The sequence below is a fragment of the Gouania willdenowi genome, chromosome 12, assembly GCF_900634775.1.
Source record: "Gouania willdenowi chromosome 12, fGouWil2.1, whole genome shotgun sequence".
Lineage (NCBI taxonomy): Eukaryota > Metazoa > Chordata > Actinopteri > Blenniiformes > Gobiesocidae > Gouania > Gouania willdenowi.
This window is the reverse complement of record NC_041055.1, coordinates 17,656,639-17,676,525: the sequence shown is the minus strand read 5'-3', so window position 1 is coordinate 17,676,525 and position 19,887 is coordinate 17,656,639.

Sequence of the window (19,887 nt, the reverse complement as noted above, 5' to 3'; positions counted from 1 at the left end):
ACATGTAGATGTGTTCGCTAGGGCACTTTAACACCACTCGATCCCTCAAATCTCTCATCATAAAAGTTACTTATGGCCTTTCTCGCTGCTTCCCTGTATGGACAGACCCTGGCTGACAGGTAAGTAATGGGTTAAGGGAATAAGACTCAGATTAACTTGATCTGTTGCACTGATCCAGAGATCAGACAACACAGCTGCACTATAAAAGAAACACAAATGGACTGTGCTGTTAGTGCTTGTTTGAGCTTTTATTTAGTCACATGAAGGACTCTAGGACAAAAATAAAAAAAAGAATTAATTTTATGGGAAAAATTGAACTGATAAGATTTTTTTTTGTTTTGGTTTTGTTGTTTGCTCTTTTATTTAAATCCTCTCATGTGTTTGTGTCTTGGCTTTTAACAGAAATTCAAGATGGTTGTAAATACTTGTTGTGATTAATGACCAAAGTTTATAGTACACATAAAAAGCAAGAATCCAAACAAATACTAGTGAATACCTACAAATTGGATGGGGAAGGAATCCGTATGTTAAAGTTGCTGGGAATGAATGATAACTAACTGTATTTCATCCCAAAGTTGCACTCACTAACAACTGATGCCGGTGTGATCCCAAAACACTGCCAAAGCCACATTTTTGTTGTTTTCAAGGATTGAGAAGTTGTGCCAACATTGGTGGATATTGTGCTTTCCCTCACAGAAACACCCGAACAGTCTCATTACGTCTTATCACAGAGATCACCATCAACAAACCAGAACCAAAATGGCGTCAAGCCTGTCTTCCTTGTCTGGTGAAGAAACATAAGACATCCCAGTAAGAATGAAAGAAAGACACTTCTTGACTATCAGAAATGTTGACGATTCTATGAGATTCCCAATCCCACAGTGCAAAGCGCAAAATAATATGACCAATTGTCAATGAACCCATTGTGAGTCAAAAACAAACTGGCGAGCTGCACCTTTAACCTCCAATATTTGTTTGTGAGTAAATTCTCCTGTTTTTCGGAAGAAACACCTTGGATGTATTGACCTACGAGGCCTACACTATGTCTTTATCTGTGTTGTAAAGAATATTAGTTATTGTCTCCAGCAGCTTTAAATAGAACTGTATTATAGGGGCAGTGCTAGGTGAAGCTAATGTGGGTTCATCAGAAAAGGCAGTTTCATACAAAATATATGCATTTATTCCAGATTGCCTATAGCTCAGCACCAAACCACTGTAACCCTGTGGCACCCCAATAAAGCCAGTGGTCATTCAGAGCAGACATGGGTAACTGGCAGCATGGGGGCCACATGTGGCCCTCAGTCTAATTTTTTGTGTTTCACAAAGCAAGTTGGAAGGAATATGAAGGCCAACACAAAGTACATAAATGCACAAAGTACACAAAAACACAGAAATGACTCATAAAACATAGATACATAGACAACAAAGATAGACACAACAACCACTTAAAGCTGATATCCGGAGTTTCTGAAAAACCTCTCAATGTCCCGCCCTCAACAGCTCCACTTCCTCCTCCTGCCTCTGCAATCTACCAGAAGCCACGCCTCTACTTTTCCGCACGCGCAACTTAACAAGGTTGCATCAGGTCACATTGATATAGGTCTATGGGTCAGGTAAGAGCCAAAATCATATTTACCTGTTTGCTGTTATGACGCGCGGCCTTGTTTCCGTGCACAGTTCCGCATTCACTTTGATTGACAGTCTCAAAAACAGGAAGTCAAGGCCCATTGGCTGGGCGCACTCTGCGATCATTTCCATTTGTATAGGGGTCTATAGGATGAAGGAGGGACTTATATACATCACTGTATATGAATGATCACTGGCAATAGACCATAGTAAAAGACTAGTCAGATATTTTTCCACATTTCAAAAAAAATCATACATGAACATAGATTTCTCAAAAACTCCGGATATCAGCTTTAAACAACAAAATGACTGCAAAAACACACAAAAACAACAACACATTAGAAAACAGCTCCAAAGACACACAAACTGTTCACAAAATTACACAAAATGACAGAAACCCAGATTTGCACTACTCATCAATGCACTACTGCACTGCATAACTCATCAATGCACTACTACACTATTATCTTATTATTATTGTATTTTTATTTTATTTTGTTATTATTATTATTATTATTATTATTATTATTATTATTATTATTATTATTATTATTACTATAATTATCTTGTTATTTTATTTAGTTTGCACATATTAATCTAACTACTCTTATACATATATATTTATATTTATGTTTATACTTCTTTTTTTATTTATTTTTCTTCATTCTATTTGATTGTTATTATTTAATGTTACACTATCTGAGAGAGCACAGGTCACCAAGACAAATTCCTCGTGTGTATTCATACACTCTTGGTCAATAAAGTTGATTCTGATTCTGATAAACACGGTGACCCTAAAACCACACAAATCGGCAACTAAAATGCAGAAAACGACAATAAAATACACAGAACACAAAAAAATAAGCCACAGACAAAGACAAAAAAAAAAAAAGACATAAAACGCTTTTTTCCCCTGTACTAATACGCTCTGATTGGTCATTATTATTCTCATGCTGACATGATCATTGATCATGTGGCCCTTGGATCAGATACAATCACATATTTGCGGCCCTGCTGTGATAGAGTTGCCCATTCCTGATTTAGAGAGTAGCTCTGAATGGCCTCCAGATTGTGTTCAAACACATTCTGTGACCTGACAGTAGGAAAAATCTCATAAAAGTCGTTTTTAATGTTTGAGCCTCTGCGCCAAGCAGAACACTGATCCGGTCAACAGATCGAACCACAAAAAAAGTAGTGGGGGGGAGGGGGGGGAAGTAAGTAAAAGGGGGCGGGGCATCAAAGAAGAATGAAGAAGAAAGACTGAGACCAGCTTCCTATTGAAATGATAAAAATTCATGGGCTCTCGGTCTCTTACATCCCTTTACACCCTCTATCCATCCACCCTCCCCTCCCTCCAATGGTGAAGCAATCTCACAGCAGTCACAGCCTCCTCTCCCTGCAAAATTAATTTGACAGGTTTGCATTAAGGCACCTGATCAATACCCACTTAGAGCCATGAGGGCTAAAGCCAAGAAAAATACCACACTGGCCTCGCCCCTCCCCTCTGTGCCAGATGAGAAAAAATGAATCTCAGACAGTTTTTTTCACACACCCTACCTCCCAATCGTTCCACGGTCCTAAGCTCTGCTCTCTATCAGAGACGCACACAAATAAAAACTCATACAGACACACATTAGCCAACACAGAGGCCTTTACACAAACACACGCACACACACACACACACACACACACACACACACACAAACCAGGGGTTCCAAGCTTCTGCTATCCTCCCAGCATTGATCGGCAGCCATTAAGTTGACGGAGGGCCTCGGAGGTGTGCGTGAGTGCGCACAGCGTCTTTGTGCAGGCTTGCTTTGTGATTTTTACTCGGCACTTAAAAAGAGAACAATCAACTATATAACCTTGATGGAGTCAAGACAAGGCGGTGTGATAGATAGCCCCCCCAAAAAAAGTAGAATTTGTGTTGGAATGAAATGCAATAGAGGTCGACGGGAGCTTAAAAACAGTACGTCTGTAAAAGAGTTCAATCGATAAATATCTATTCAATAAAATACACAGATGAGGGACGAGTACGGTAGTTAGGACTTTAGGTCACAGCAAGAAGGCATGGGGTGGATTCTCAGGGTGGATCTAGAACTTTTTGATGTAGAATTTGCCTGTTCTTACTCAATACATATGTTTCCCAACCTTTAAGAACATGCAGTTGTAGCTGCTCTGAATCAAATTCAACAATAATATGAACTTTGGTTGGATGATCTGTTGAAAAAAAACTAACAAATATAATCTCTTGCTCTAGCTTTTGACTATTTCTGAGAAAAAGTTGATCTTTAATACTATTTAAAAATCATTTCCAAAAAGTCAGATCACATGTCCAGTATCTCAGCAAGTTATAAAACAAGACAACTGCTGAAAAACAAAAAGAATAACTGGGATCAGCAGTGTTGTGTGGACAATTCATAAAAGTAAGTTCAAACTTGCTATTATGGTCACTTTACAAAGGGTTCAAGGTAAAGTGAACATTTCCATACAAACAACTTCTGTATTGGGTCACCTGTACTCTCTCACCTCTCACATCCATCTTTCATCGTCTTTCTACCATGAGGGCAATCCCATCTCATCCAGCCAGAAATCAATACGTGGCCTCACAGACAGGCCTTCAATATACAGCAGAGAGAGAAACATGGGCCAGGCCGTGGAGCTAAAGCTGCCTCCAGATACCCACACAATACAAAGTAAATGAGCTGCCGACTTCTTCCACTAACTTCATTCAAGCGGCAGCGTGCGCCTCCATCCAATGTTTCAAATCACAAGGTCACAATAGTCACTTTGTTCCTCGCCATCGCTCATTCAAACACATCGCAGAAAGAAAGTTTGTAGGCCAGCATAAGCAGTTATCAGTGAAGTTAACCTTCAAATACTCAATGCATACAGTATGTATGCAGCAACATTCAGTAATTCGGCAGAAATAAGTATTGATTAATGCATAAATAAAACTAAAAATGTTACATTCTTTTAAAAAAAGAAGAAGGGAAGTACTGATATATAGTCAAGATCAGGGGTGTCCAAACGCGGTTCAACACTCGTCAACTTCTTTTTTTATGGCACGGGCCCCCCAATGTCGGACACGCCACACACTTGCCCACGAGGTCCCCCCAAGTGAACGTGCGCCCCACGGGACAAAGCCAAAGCGCCCAGACGAGTCGGCAGAGCAACCCACAGCAACCCAACACTACCCAGCGACCCGGGTTGTAAGCGCCGCCCCTGAGCAGTAGCTACCCCCAAAGCCACCCCCTCGTGAACTCCTGAAGCAGCTTGGCAGAAAATCTTCTGACAAACGTCTCAGCTGTGTTCAAGCAGGGACACATAATAAAAAAAACTTGTTAACTGGCCTTTCAGGACTGGGTTTGGACGCCCCTGCTTTAGATGCTGCGCTGGTCCAACCACATCTGGTTGTAAAGGTGAGCTCGTTATCAGGCTTTCTGTAGAGCATCATTACATTCAGGTGTGTTAAAGCAGAGAGATATCTAAAACGGTATTTTAGCAGCCTGGGTCTATATTCCCAAAGTGGGGTACGGGTACCCCCAGAGGTACACAAATTGTCATGGGGGTATGTGATAAATAATAAAATAAAATTTGCCACAAATGACACATTGGCCTAAGTAAGACTACCCTTTAGTGGTGATAGAGAAACAATCTCAGAGAAAAAGAACAAATATGATGAGAACTACATTGCTGCGCGCTAGCAAAACATGCTGTCAAGACTTTGATGCCCTTGGCCGCCACGTACTTGTGTGAAAGTGGATTTTCAGCTTTGAAAAACATGAAAACAAAATAGAGAACAAGAGTTTGTGTGGAGAAAGATTCAACATCGTCTCAAATTAAACATGGCAGTGATGTGCATCCTTTTAACCTCACGCTTCTCCTTAAAGTTGTAGTGAGTTGTATTTCAGGGTGACGGAAAATATGTTTTATTGTGTCTTTACAGATTAGTATTATTATTATTTTAAATATATTATTCCTAAACAGGATTGGTAAAATTCAGTGACACATTTCACTGTAGGGCTACATTGTATGTATATGACAATACATTGTTATGTTTTTTACGAGGCAGATTCACTAAGCACGCGAGCACGTGTGCAGAAGTGGTGCAGACCGCCCTATTTAAATGAGCTTTTTGCTCGTTCAATCTGGAGAGGTGAGGTGCACAGAAGCACACAGATATTTGAGGAAGTTAAATTGGAGGCAGATGGACTTCTCTGTCTGCTGCACAAACATTTAATAATGTGGAAAACTAAATAAACAAATATTGTTTAAAAAAAAAACAACTTTAAAACCTAATGATATTTTTTTTTCCACCTAATGTGGCTGCAATGTTTGGTCTTGTAACTTTGCTCTGATCAGTCTATGAAAAATAGGCAGATTTTCTCATTCAGTGGCTGTTAATATTGACTATTGTTTTATTTAAATAATTTTCTTATACTTGAAAGGTTAACTGGAGCCTATTTTTTTTCATCTCCACTGTGTTTTGTGTCAACCATTACTTCAGCGGATCTCTGTGTATGTGTTTGCACCTGCTTGTCAGTCGTACTATTTTACTGTGCTAAAACAATCACCGCAAACAGTTCCAGATTTGATGAATTGCATTGCGCCCACTGAATTAGTTGATTTGTATTTCCTCCTCCCATTTATTTGCGGCCCTTAAGAGATCCGCCTTCTTTACATATTCATCAGAGGGAAACGCACTAAATTGATTGAGGGTGCATTCTGACGCATTGAAGACGCACAGTCCTGATTGCCTGGGGTTTGTACTCCTTATTAGCACGTGGAGTGACGTTTGCACACATTTTAATACCCCTAAACCTTTATTTAATCCGCCCCTCTGTGGATGAGTAGGGGGTACATGGCTTCAGGTTAAATATCTGAAGGGGCACAGGACTGTTAAAAGTTTGGGAACCACTGCTCTAGATTGTAGTTAGTTTCATGCTTATTTCATTTTAATCTGAATCTTCTACATGATGGCATTTTCTGAATAATTATGTAAACATCCAAGGACAAAATTCCATGATTCTGCTTTTTTTGCATTCCAAATCTCTGAATAGTGGATATCGAAGCTGAAATAATGGATAAATGTGTTCACACGACTATAGGGTATTAAGATTGAACTTTTAAAAAGTTCTTAGCAGAGCAGGCAAATATTCTTTTCACATTATACCCATGTTTATTTGATATATTACTATTACTGAATCACTATGTTTTGTCACTTCTGCTCAATTGTGATATTGTGCATTGCTTGTGAGTGTGAAGCAAACTATGCAGACAGAGACACTGCAATGCACTGGTGCTGCAGCGTTGCCACTTTGAGGGCCTGTGCCTCCCTGCTGAGCCCCATTAGAGAAGACGAGCAGGTGTAAAAGTATGCATGGAAAACCAGTTCCTCTAGGCGCTGAGGAAGCACAGGTCGCCCTCCACCTCCACACCTTCCACTCCACACTTGCTCCTCTCCACCCACACGCAGCGCTCCCTATTCAGATGTAGATTGGAACAGACGTCAATAAATAATTTAGAGGTCCTGAGACTTTTAAGTAGGATCTATGCAGTGTGAAACGCTGTTTAATGGAGTCACTTCTGACGTCGTATCAATCAAAGACACTTAAAAGCTGCAAATGTTGGCAAAAACAATCTCTCCTTCTATACTGTCTATTTTTATTTCATACCCTGACTTTTTGCCGCTTTTAAGGGATACAAGATGACATCTGTATTCATCAATCGACCCCGATTTGAAGGGTCAACTAAGAAAGATTCAGCAGAAAAAACCAATGCATCTTATGTTAATGGGATGAAAGGAATGGATTCTAAAGCAGGTGCATATGTGGAATAAACACATTTCAAATGCACCACTTGATATCACCTGCCAGACACCGGAACAAAACCAATTTCTTGATGAAGCTAATGAAATGTCAGACTACAATTTTACTGCTAATTCTCACAGGCGCCACAATGCGTTCGCTGATGGGATAAAAAAAAAAGACAAAAGAGATGCGCGTGCAGAAACAAGTCGCATCAAACTTGGGCACAGATGGAATGATTTGAGCAATATTTCCTCTTTGCACGTTTGCTGTTCATTTCACGATTCACAAATTGAAATGTTTTACATTTTGATAGCGACAACTCCCATGACAGCTCCGGCACTTGCTCCTCACTGCGGAGAATATGCGTCTATATTATGTGCGTGTGTTTTTATCAGCTGTTTCACCACAGCTGAGCAATTTGCTTGCGGGAGCGTGGCTGTCAAATTAGGATAATATGGGGAGCTTTACGCGAGCTTTCATACACGCGTGTACATTTGCACTGGGAGGTGCAAGGGTGGGAAATTAGGGAGTGTCAGATCACAGCACGCAGAGATCAAACCTCTGGTGCTATCAGCAGATATGTACATACCCTCGTCTCTATACAGCACAAATTGGCTAATAGCCTCGGAGGCTCCCAGCTTACCTCTGATCTCCATATCATTCCCTCACAAACACGCACACTCGGGGAAAAAAATAGAGAGAAGGGGAAGAGTACCTGCTTCAATCACATCCCATCTCCACACTCGCTTGTCTTCTGGTAATAAACGAGACCTGCTTTACATACAGTCACATTTAGAAGACATTCCTGATTACTCGGACGGATTCTGAGGCCGACATGAGGGTGTTTGTAAAAATCTACACCGACAATATCATTTGAATCAAGGTTGGATTACAGATTACTATGCGTATGTGATCATAGATTATTTTTATAACAATGGGCAATATATCAAGATTCAAGATATATTGAGTTTTCTATCTTGGCGATATAGAAAATGACAATATCGCCTATATTGAGATATTTTCTTTTTTTACTTGCTTTTATTTTTACAAAATGCTTGTTTTAGGGGTCACTGCTTTTGTTACTTCTCAGAACAACATAAAAAGCACAGCTCGAATGGAGTCCTAACCCAGACCTGCCCCGAAACAAACCAGGCTACAGAACTCACTCACACGTGCTGTCCCTTAAAAGAGAAAAAGCCAAAAGTGGCACATATTGTCCAGCTGTTTGTTAAAAAATGTGCATGTGTGGTATTTTTCACCAGCAAATTTAAGCAAAAATTGTCTTTCTGTAAGACTGAGTTAAAAATATTGAGATTAGATGATGGACGCTTTTAAGAAAAGACTTTAAACCAATCTTGTGTTGTGTATTACTGTTTTATTATTTATTATTATTATTATTATTATTATTATTATTATCGCCCAGCCCTAGTTTAAACACTACATAACTAGATATGAAAGGTAAACTCAAAATAACTGATTTCTGCCTCAAGATACCAATATACTTAATTAATGTCGATCTAATTATAAAATAGTCATACTGAACAAAAATCAGTGTATCATCTGCGTAAAATCGTATTTTTTTTTTTAAACACAACTGTGTTTTTCCAGAATTTTTAGGTTTTAGAAAAATTTACATCAATTGTTTGTCAAAAAAAACAATAACCCTACAGTAGGGATGCTATTATCAGTCGAGTACAAAAACAGTGACGACAAAACAGACAGATCGATACATCATTTCTCCTTATCTTCTATCTTTGTTCCATGTAAATAGTGAATAGAAGTAGCACCCCAAACCGTGCATACAACTATAATACTGTAACGTGTGTGTGTGTGTGTGTGAGTGTGTGAAGTTTCAGGTTTTCTATGGCTGTTAAATAAAAAGCAAAGTAAGTTACACGTCAGTCCAAGGCTTTGGGTGGATCTGAGGGATCAGACAATCTCTGTAGGGATATGTGTGTGCGCACGTGTGTCTGTGTGTGCATTGTCACTATCCACACTACAGGGATACCCCAACCACATTCAATGACGTTTCATCTCAGAACACACACACACACATACACACACTCATTATGAAAAGAATTGCAGACACGCGGGCCAACACACACATTAACCTACTGCCACTTGGGTCCTGTTGCCCGGTAATATTTGTGTAATATCCTGGTGATATCAACAGCAGATTTTTTTTTTTATTCATATCAAACTGTGAATATGAAACCCTTCATTACTGTGCAACAACAAGGACAATTTATCAAGGTAAAAACACAAGAGGGAAATGGTAATGACACGCACATTAAATAAATAGCTTGGGCAAATCATATCTAAACCTAAACTGTGGACGACGACAAATAAGCTGATGCACGGAGTAAATCTAAGAGAGCTCATTTACAAATTCTTCTTCAGGGACTTACCAAAGTTTACTTTAGATTTTCACACTTGAAAAAAAAAAAAAAAAAACAACTAAATAATAATATTCCTCACAGGTGAAGAACCATTATGAAGCTGAGAGTAATAGTGAGCAGTCGGCGTAAAACAACAAGCAAGATGTGACTCTTTGTGCGGGAGACAAAAACAAATTGTGAGAAAAAAAGGCAGTTGACAGCATGGTGGGACCGATCAATAGCAATAGTCGTGTTTTTAGTTCTTTTTCTGCTTCCCTCGGGCGGCAGGTCGGGATCTGACATCTGTCAGTTAAAAGGTAACACATCAAGTATCTAAAAAGACTCACAGAAGTCGACCTGCACAGTGTGTACACACGAGCTCACCAGCCAAAGGGCAATCACCTCATTGGATCAGCACTATCGACAGCTTTCACATTGGACCTATTGAAATGCATTGTATAGTCTCAGTGGTACACACACACACACACGAGTACGAACACAACGGGTCAATCAATCTGATGCCTGATCAAATCTCTTTCACCTGCTTAAAATGAGGAAATCAGTCAGGCGGCCCCTGTGACTCTGTAGTGTTGCCAATCTGACACCCGGCCTTGACCTTTGACCCCTGGGGGATCGTGGTCAATGGTTCCAGAGAATGGGAAAACAGGGTTGACAAACAGAGCAGATCGATAAGTATGTTGTGATGGTCAAGCCTGTTTAAGCACAAAGAAAAGTGTTAAAGATGTATTGAGTCTATTTAGAGAAGCATAATTAGAGGAAAAAACTACTACTAATATGTATCAAAACCAGAGGCGGCAAAAGTACTAGTCTTCAGTTCTCAAGTAAAAGTATAAATACTTGAATAAAAAGTGTATCTGGTAAAAGTAAAAATATTGAAGTCGCTCCCTTACTTGAGAAAAAGTAAAAAATGACATGCAACTAAATGTACTAAAGTAAAAAAAAGTAATAGATAGCATTTTTAAACCAATCAATTCCATATATTTAATTTTTTTGGTAGAAACTAGTACATGAAAACAAGAATTTAGCACTAAAAAGTGCAAATATAATAAAAATGCTCAATAAAACCCAGAGTTTAACATTTTGAAGAACTTGTAAAAAAAACGTTAAAAACTTGTAAAAAATAAATAAATAAAATGTGAACACCTGCAAAATTCAGCACTCATTATAATAGATAACATTTGTAAATAAAATGTTTCAAGAAAAAAATAAAGTAAAAAATGCAAATGATGAATTAAACCCAGAGCAGCTTTAAGTTTAACATCTTTGTTGGTTGGTGTCTTTTTACGTCATGGCGTCATCTTCAAAGGTCCTAAATGTAACGAGACAATTTTAAAAATGTAAGGAGTAGAAATTACAGATATTTGTTTAAAAAAAAAAAAGAGTATGGAGTAAAAATAAAAAGAACCTAATAAAATACATACTTAGGTAAAGTACAGATATTAGAATGTATTTGTACTTGGTTACTTGTCACCTCTGATCACAACATTATGAACGTTAGGTTCTCAGACAGTGTTGAATTTAACGTTATTATTATGAGTTTAACGAGTTAATGTAATACTTTTAATGTTTTTTTTTTTTTTTTTTACTAACAAATGTCACGTCCTTTAAATGCATAAAACAACCCAATATGTTTAGTTGTAGATCAACAAAACATAAGATGATTAAATCTCAGTTAAACAGTTAAAACACATTTGACACATCTTTTTTCAAAATAACCAATTTGATTAAAGATTTAAGTAAAAAATCCCAGCTTTTCTCTCCAAAATCCACTTCTTTCCAGCAGTCAGTCACACATATGAGCCCCACATACGTACACGATACCTTTATGCTATAGAAACATCTCCTCTAACCTCCCCCGTCTATTCTTTATTGTATTTTATTATATATCCTGGTCCCAGAGGAGTGCTGGGCAGCGTTCCTCTTTCTCCCATCCTAGCTCTGCCAGTGCTGCGCGCCTATGTGTGCGTGTCATGTTGTCAGAGGGGTAAACGGGGAGTTAAACAGATATATCCAAGCGTAAAATCTAAAAAGGCTCCCCAGTGGGTGCCGGAGGGGGTTGTTGGAAAATCAGGCACATATCAATTGAGAAGCAGAGAGAAGTGATGCGATAGTGAGAGGACGACAGAGGAGAGAAAAAAAAAAAAAAAAAAACATCTCACTATAATTTACTGTTCTTTATAACTGTTGTTTTTCAAACACATCTGTTTTTTTCATAAATTGTTATTTAGCTTTTTAATAATCCCTTAAATCTATACTTTTCCTACTGTTTTACCTGTTTCTCTGTCATTTATAAATGAAGTATTAGGGAAATTTGAGAATATGTGACTGCTTGTGCTGTTTACTGTCCACTGACACCAAAATAACACTAATAACATATCACTGTTAATTTTCGTTGACCAAAAATTTCCCCTCATAGTTTTCGTCAACTACATTTTTTTTTGTGACAAAAAACAAGACTATAACTAAATATAATAAAGACTAAACTACAATTTAATTTACATGTGATCATGCGGTTTTACACATTGATCGCATCAACTGTCTGTGTATTCTGTCCAGTTGCATTTATTTTAGTTAAAAATGGTGTAAATGCATGAAAATATGCAAATATGTATTAAGTATATATGCACTAAATAATTTTTTTTTTTTCAAATGTTACTTACTAAATTACTTCTGCAATATGTAACGTTATTCAAAGTGTCAAATTATTTAAAAATACTTTTAACTCATTTTCTGCCCTATTTTAGTTATATTGTAGTCCTGCATAATATTTCAAAGTATTCATATTTTTATTTCTACCATAATATTAATTTTATGATAATATCATGCGATGAAAATACGTCATTGACCCAATTACAAACATTAATACCAACCCATATCAGGTTAATCAATGGTCACTGGATCTTTAATAAAAACGCATGAACTATGTTGTTTTATATTTAAATCAACTACATCTATAAAAAGAGTTTGTCAAATAAAATCTTAATCTTAACTCATTTTTGACTGAGATTAAGTAATTTTGACCACAAAAAAAAAAAGTTGATTGTTTGGCTACTACCCAATAAGGACGGATGTGTAGCTGTGTTACACACACACACACACACACACACTGGAAAAACACAGCAGCCCTGAGCTCTGCTGTGTAATGCTTTACTTGATTATCTCATTGTTGTCTGTAAGTACAAGCCAAGATTGAATCAGCCTACACTTCATTGTCTCGCTATAGTGTGTGTGTGTGTGTGTGTGTGTGTGTGTGTGTGTGTGTGTGTGGCTAGTAATGACTGGCCAATCTAGTCTATCTAGAGAAAACCCTCTCGCCCCCATAATTACTTGCTCGCTATGAAATCTACACACTGCTTTATTACTTTACGGTACACGTTATTGCAGCACCGATGAGACAAAAAGCAACACACAAAGCGGTTTTTCACTCCTCTTTTTATATTGGGATGATTTACAAGTAGCGCGTAAACAAAACAACTAATGGTATAGCAGCGTGTACACACACACACACACACAAACTGTAAAAGTTGGGCCTTAAACTCAACTTAATTCCTTTTTAATAGAGTTTTATTGCTGAAAACTCTCCAATGAAACAGGAATTAAAAGGCATTTTAGTCAGATATATATTATTTTCTATTCAGGCTAACCCTATATTCCTGAGGCTCAGCTGCAGGACTATGAAAAGTGAGTGAATGCATCTATAATGTAAATGGTTTCTATGCCCTGTCAAAGGATACAGATGAAAGCAGTTCTCAGACCGACTGCTGTTGTGTCTTCTTTTCAGAGAGCGCCTACATTTTCTGGAGAGCCTTACATGAGCACTCTACAAAATATCACGTGTATATACTTTACTTCACAACAATGTACCGCTTTCATTACCTGTATGCATACACATTGAACCGCAGGCTCTGCTTTGAGTGAAGCAATGGTTTTAATTGAGGTTTCTGAATTAAATGTATTTTTCTGCTTCAATAAACCAAAGTATAGATAATTTGCAACACTGAAACAACTGCATTTACTGAACAATTGATCCTGAGTAGTGTGGTAACTATACCACACCACACCGATATGTAGGATTCTGCATGTTCCCAAAGCTCCTGCATCCTGAGCGCTCCCTCCCGCTGGGACCCATCAGACCAAAGGAGCAGCCTAAGGCATGTGGGAGCCATGAAAGACGGAGAAGAGGTTGAATAAAATAGAGATGGAGGTGATGGAGGAAGAGGGGCAGACAGAGGGTTGAGGACATGTATTAAAATAAGTGAAAGGGGGGGGTGGGGGGGTGAATAATGCATGTGGAAGATGTGGAAAGAAAGGAAAAGAGCAATGGTTCAGAGGCAGAGATCAGTCGCTGAGGTATGCAGTCCGTCTGCTCTCCGGCTCACTTTAGTCTCGCTTTTCATCATCCTCCAACCTGCACTAAATTATGCTTGTGACAGCTCATGGGTTTGAGTATATTCGCTGTATCTGTTTTGCCATTATTGCATCTTTTCTTGCACATTTATAAACAAGGAACACCAAAGTGAGGTTTCAAACTCCTCACGAAGGGACGAGGGTATTTCCTACACATCCTCCTTTATAAAATACAGCCCAGTTTATACATTTCCAGCAAAAAAGGAAAAATCCTATTGATGCAAAATAAACAAATAAAGCACTAACTTGACTAAGATTTAACTGTGACGATAAATACAGTATTTATCAATTAAAAAAATAATAGTAATCACTTTTACTACTTACTTAACCTGTCATCAGTTCTGTCCATAAGTACTTTAATAAATAATTATTTCAATTAACTAATTCACTTATTGTATTTGCAATGAAAACTTGTACCGAATGCATGAGCACAAGGCAAAAAAATAAAAAATAAATAAAAAATCACCATTATATAATCAATCACTTGGTGTGAAAAAGTAGGAATTATGGCAAGGTTTTTCTACCTTGGGGTCGGGACCCTATGTGGGGTCTCCTGGAGTTGAAATGGGGTCGCCTGAAATGTCTAGTAATAGATTAAAAAAAAAAAAAAAAATACGGATTATTTTTCAAATTATGACAACCTTAAACAACTGTATTTTAATACTTTCACTTTGCCAAATATAAATCTTAATACAAAACAGACAAATACAAAAAATGTCTGAGCTGGCACAGCTAGTCACTAATCCTAGCTAATCTGTATTTGTAATACAGTATAACAAACATGATCAAAAACTAATTCCACAAAAAAAAAAAAAAAAAAATGAAGGTCATGATCCAAAAAAGGTTGGGAAACACTGATTTATGGAGAATGGACATACATGGGAAAATGCTGAGCCTGCAGCTTGTCGTTCGGCAAATTTTCAAACAGGAAACAATCAGGTCAACACGATAAATATCTCCCTTTTTACATCCCACTTCACCACGCTTCCTATTCTTTTATTTGTATTTATTCATTAAAGCCTATAAATCTAGTTCATCAGTGAAAATGTTAAGAGTACAATGAAATACACAGCAATCTAATTTTTAGGATATTAGTAAGTGGAATCAATGAGCGTAACTCCTGTTGTATCCAGAGGAAGGCCGTGAGGGACTGCTCAGTGTACTGACATGGTTGTAATAGAGGTGATTAGTACATACCCAGCCAGGCAGACGATGATAAATGGCACCTGAGACGCAGCGTGATTATACGCGTTTATATGTGCTACGACAGTATCAGCACAGAGCATGATGGATGGTGCCTGAAGCGCAATGAGAGCGGCCTCATAATTAGACCTTGATGGCATTAGTTGCATTACCTGGTGGGCATGTCACAATAAATGTGCCAGAGTTGTTAAAAAGGGACACCTTGACGTGTTGAATTTATGTGGGGTGATTTTCCACTGTCTGTAACTGCCGGGTTAACGCAACACTTTCTGGGTTTTTAGGCCAAATTATTTTTTTAACTTCTTTTTTAACATACATTTTGCATTCTGAATGTCAGTGATTTTTTTTTTTAATGATGACATACATTGTGTTATCAGGCTGTGTGTGTGTGTGCATGTGTGCGTGCGTGCGTGCGTGCGTGTGTGTGTGAGAGCTGAGGTAATTACCAAGAAAGGTTACACTGTGTGAAGGTAAGGTAACAGGGTGGAAGGTAATAGTGTGTACCAGAAGTGGCTCAAGTGATGGGAGCACCGGTGTGTGTTTCAGGTGTCTGGCCAAGTGCTTCAGAACGCAATGAAAGTCAGACTGAGTTAATCATGCTGACCTGCTTTGCTCCATCAAATATACGCTCCTTAAACCTGTACGAGTACAAGTACAGACGACTTTCCTCTCTCATACTTCAGCAAGAACAAAATAACAACTTGTTCTGTCAGCCCTGGTTATGGACGTCTCACTTGTTGACACTGACTGAGCCCAACATCTGATGAAGGCGGGATTTATGTTGTTATTACTCTCCCTTTAGAAGAATCTGTTTACTATACATGCACAAATAAAAGGTAATCCATACAACGAGGTGACAGCCTATAAAACGTGTCAAACTCAAACTCCGGGCGCCAAATACGGCTCTTTAGGTTTAGAGTGTAGCAGCTGTAAACCTGTAATAACTTTGACCAATGGAAAAAAACGAACCATTTTTTTTTTAACCAATCACGTCTCCCTGTCTCCCTGTTTGTTCTCGACCCCTCTCATGCACGAGCTCACACTGAAATCACAAGAGTTAAAAGAGAGTTTTTGGTCACGTTTTTTAACATTTATAATGATAAAGTTTATTGTTTACTTACTGATGAATGAGACAACGTTTCTACACAATACAAGCGATGAGCTGAGCTCCTCTTCTGTAGCAGCTGTGCGAATGCATGTGAGTGAGACGGCGCACAGAGGGGAGGGGGGCTCGTTTTCGAAAATCACCTACCCTACCTTTAAAATGAAGTTCTCAGTTAAAAAAAATAAACTCCATGTTTGTTTAGTATGTTGCCTTTACCTATTACCCTCAAAATTCCCCACATTGAACTAATGCACCCAGTTAACATGGACTGAAATTGAATTTCATGTGAACCCTTTTCAGGTTTAAACAATTATTGCACTTTGAAGAATTCAATAAATCCTCATTGAAAACTACCATTTAGTCAATTAAGCTTTTCCTCCTGTTTTTGAGAATACATTGAAGGAGTGAAAGCTGCAGCTGCTGCTGTGGACTGAATGGATGCCATTTTCAGGCTTGCAGTTGACGTTGTTTGTGCACAGTTGCAGTGTTTATTAAACCCGTGGGCAAAATTTGCACAAATATTTGAAATTTTTTTTCTACCTGGATCATCACTGACCTTTTCAGTGATCATATGGAGATGCTGTAATAATCGCGAAGACAAAATCTGAGGTAAAGCTGCTTCCAGTGGTACAACTGTGTGGCTGGGGTTGCCAGATTTGGTGTTTTTCCCCTACATAATTAAAGCCGGTTTACCGTGTGTTTTTGCCAGGAAGGTTCTATAGAAACCTGGCAGAATGCTGAACAAAGATCATTAACGTCAGAATGTGCGCGCTCACAGTAACGTTCATCAGGTAGAAATACTGGATGTCCAATTCACGTTTGCCCAAAACAATAACGAGTTAATGAACGATCATTCATTGAATGCAGTCAGTCAGACACAACACTGGCCTTTTCAGCCCCTCCCAGTTTACAAATTCAATGAAACTTAACAATATTTGCAGGGGTTGGAAATTTTTCCCACACCTATAAACCACCTGACTGTGATACATAGGCATGGAATATACCACAGCTGATTTGTAATTTTTTTTTCATTTAAATTTTTGTATATTCTTGTTTTGTTTGTTTTAGGCGTCATGTTGTATATTTTTCAGCAATGTATGATTTTTAGAGGATTTATTTTTATTTTTATTGTAGCTTTGTGCGTTATTAAAGTAATGTGTGTGTGTGTGTGTGTGTGTGTGTGTGTGTGTGTGTGTTTCTTTAGTCATTTTGCTAGTGTTTTTTTTTTGTTGTTGTGTGTGTTTAGATTTGATTTGCGCATTTCCTTTGGGGGCCCACACAAAATTAGCTCAAGGGCCACACATGTGACAGCTAATGTAAGTTGTTCTGCACAAGTTCCACAAAATCATGGTCTATAATATTTATAAGAGAATATGGAAAACCTAAATAATCTAGTAAGTACGTTGAAAGTTAAAAGCTGTATTCCTGTTACTGTGTGTATGAAAGTGATACAGAAAGCAGGTGGCATTGTGTTCACCGTCAAGAATGACACACACACACACACACACACACACACGGTGAAGGCTTCCACTGTGTCCGTACGAGTCTGGCTGTTGAATTAGTCAATCGTTGCGCTCAGCTCAGCTCAGGCTCAGATCATGTTGCCAGTCTAGTCGTAACTCAGTCAGGTCAGACAGGTCAAATACCTCTTCAGATAACACTATTCCACCTGTTAGCATTACTTTACCTCAGATTACGCACTGAGCTGACGCATATCTCACCCTCTGCTGAATTATAAAGCCACACCAAGCTTTTCATTTTCCCTAAACAAACATCACATACTAATGTTTGCCAGATATATTTATTTATACATGCATTCATACTCCACGCTCACTCATAGGGCAGGGAAAAAAATCGATTTAATGGATTTATTGAATTTGTCGATAAAAATGATTCTATTTTGCAAATTCAAGTTTAAAAAAAATAAAGAAAATAAATGAATAAATATATATATATATATATATTGTCTTTTTTCTTTTTTTTCCCCCACCACCGTTTTTTCTGACTTTTTCGCGTTCCATCCTTGTGGGTTACTTCAGTGCGATGTGAGCCAGCCCCCTTTTTGTTAACGTGTTTACCCTTTGAGTAGACTACAGTATATGTGTGCCACAGGCATGTTTAATTTTTTATTCGCACTATGCTGAGATGCTAAGGGAAGAATTTATTATTGTTTTAATTATAATGTTTAATGCTATGAAATGATTTCTTAATCAGAAAATTGAAGCTACTGTAAAGTTGCTGTTGCACTTTTGCTTAAACCTGGATTAAAGCTGGAAATAGTTGAATGACAGAGCCTCATTTACTTTTTATTTTTTTGGGATTGTTCTATGCATTTTAACTCTTGAGAACAATCAGCAATAAAGTAGCACTTTTGACAATATATCTGATGTCTGCAGTCATTTTTAAGTGCATTGAAGAAAAAAATTATCGAAAATTGAATCAAAAACTCACATTTTTCTTTAAAAAATTGGATCATTTCTTTAAAGCCAAAAATCGCCACAAAGTTTGTGTCCAAAAACCAAAACACAAACAGCGCTGATATATTTACAACCAAACTGCTTTGACATTTTGTGAGGTTGCAGCAGTTTAAAGAGGCTTTTGTCTTTTGGATTATTTTTTGCAGGGAAACCAAAGAACATCAAATCACATTTGCTGTGACAATAATTTAAGTAAGTAGCAAAAAATCCAAAAGCAAGAAATATATATATATATTAAAAATATCATTTTATGCTTTTTTTTTCATTTGAAATATTATTAATGTGACATTTTATCTGCAAATCAGACATTTAGCCCCATGAGGAAAAACAAAACAACATTATGTGCGTTTTTAATGTAATGATCCTATCCCTGCATTGATTCATTCGTAAACTATTATCCATTCCAGCCCACTGTAAAAATCTGTTACACTTTTGGATAAATGGCATTTACATACAAACAGATAAAACACATACAAGCTACAACTTAGAAAGAACTTCTGAGGTTAAATGTCAGTTAGCCAGTGAGACTGACTGATATTGACATTAATTACTCATCGAAAAGACATGTATTATTATTAGAGCCACTAAATTAAGTATTCTATTAATCCATATTCAATTCAGATTGCACAAAAACACGACACTAAATATTATACGATACAAAGACGTCCCTCCAAGCCGTCACTAAAAGAACTAAAGCAAAGCAAAGCAGATTGTTCAACAGTATGAGTTCACTGCTGCTCCAAATAGTTCTTTGCACAATAAATATGAAGATTATCATGCTGTTTAAAAAAAATGCAATAATTGCAGAACGTTTTAGCAGCAAACAGACAAATCAACAGTAAAACCAATATAGTCAC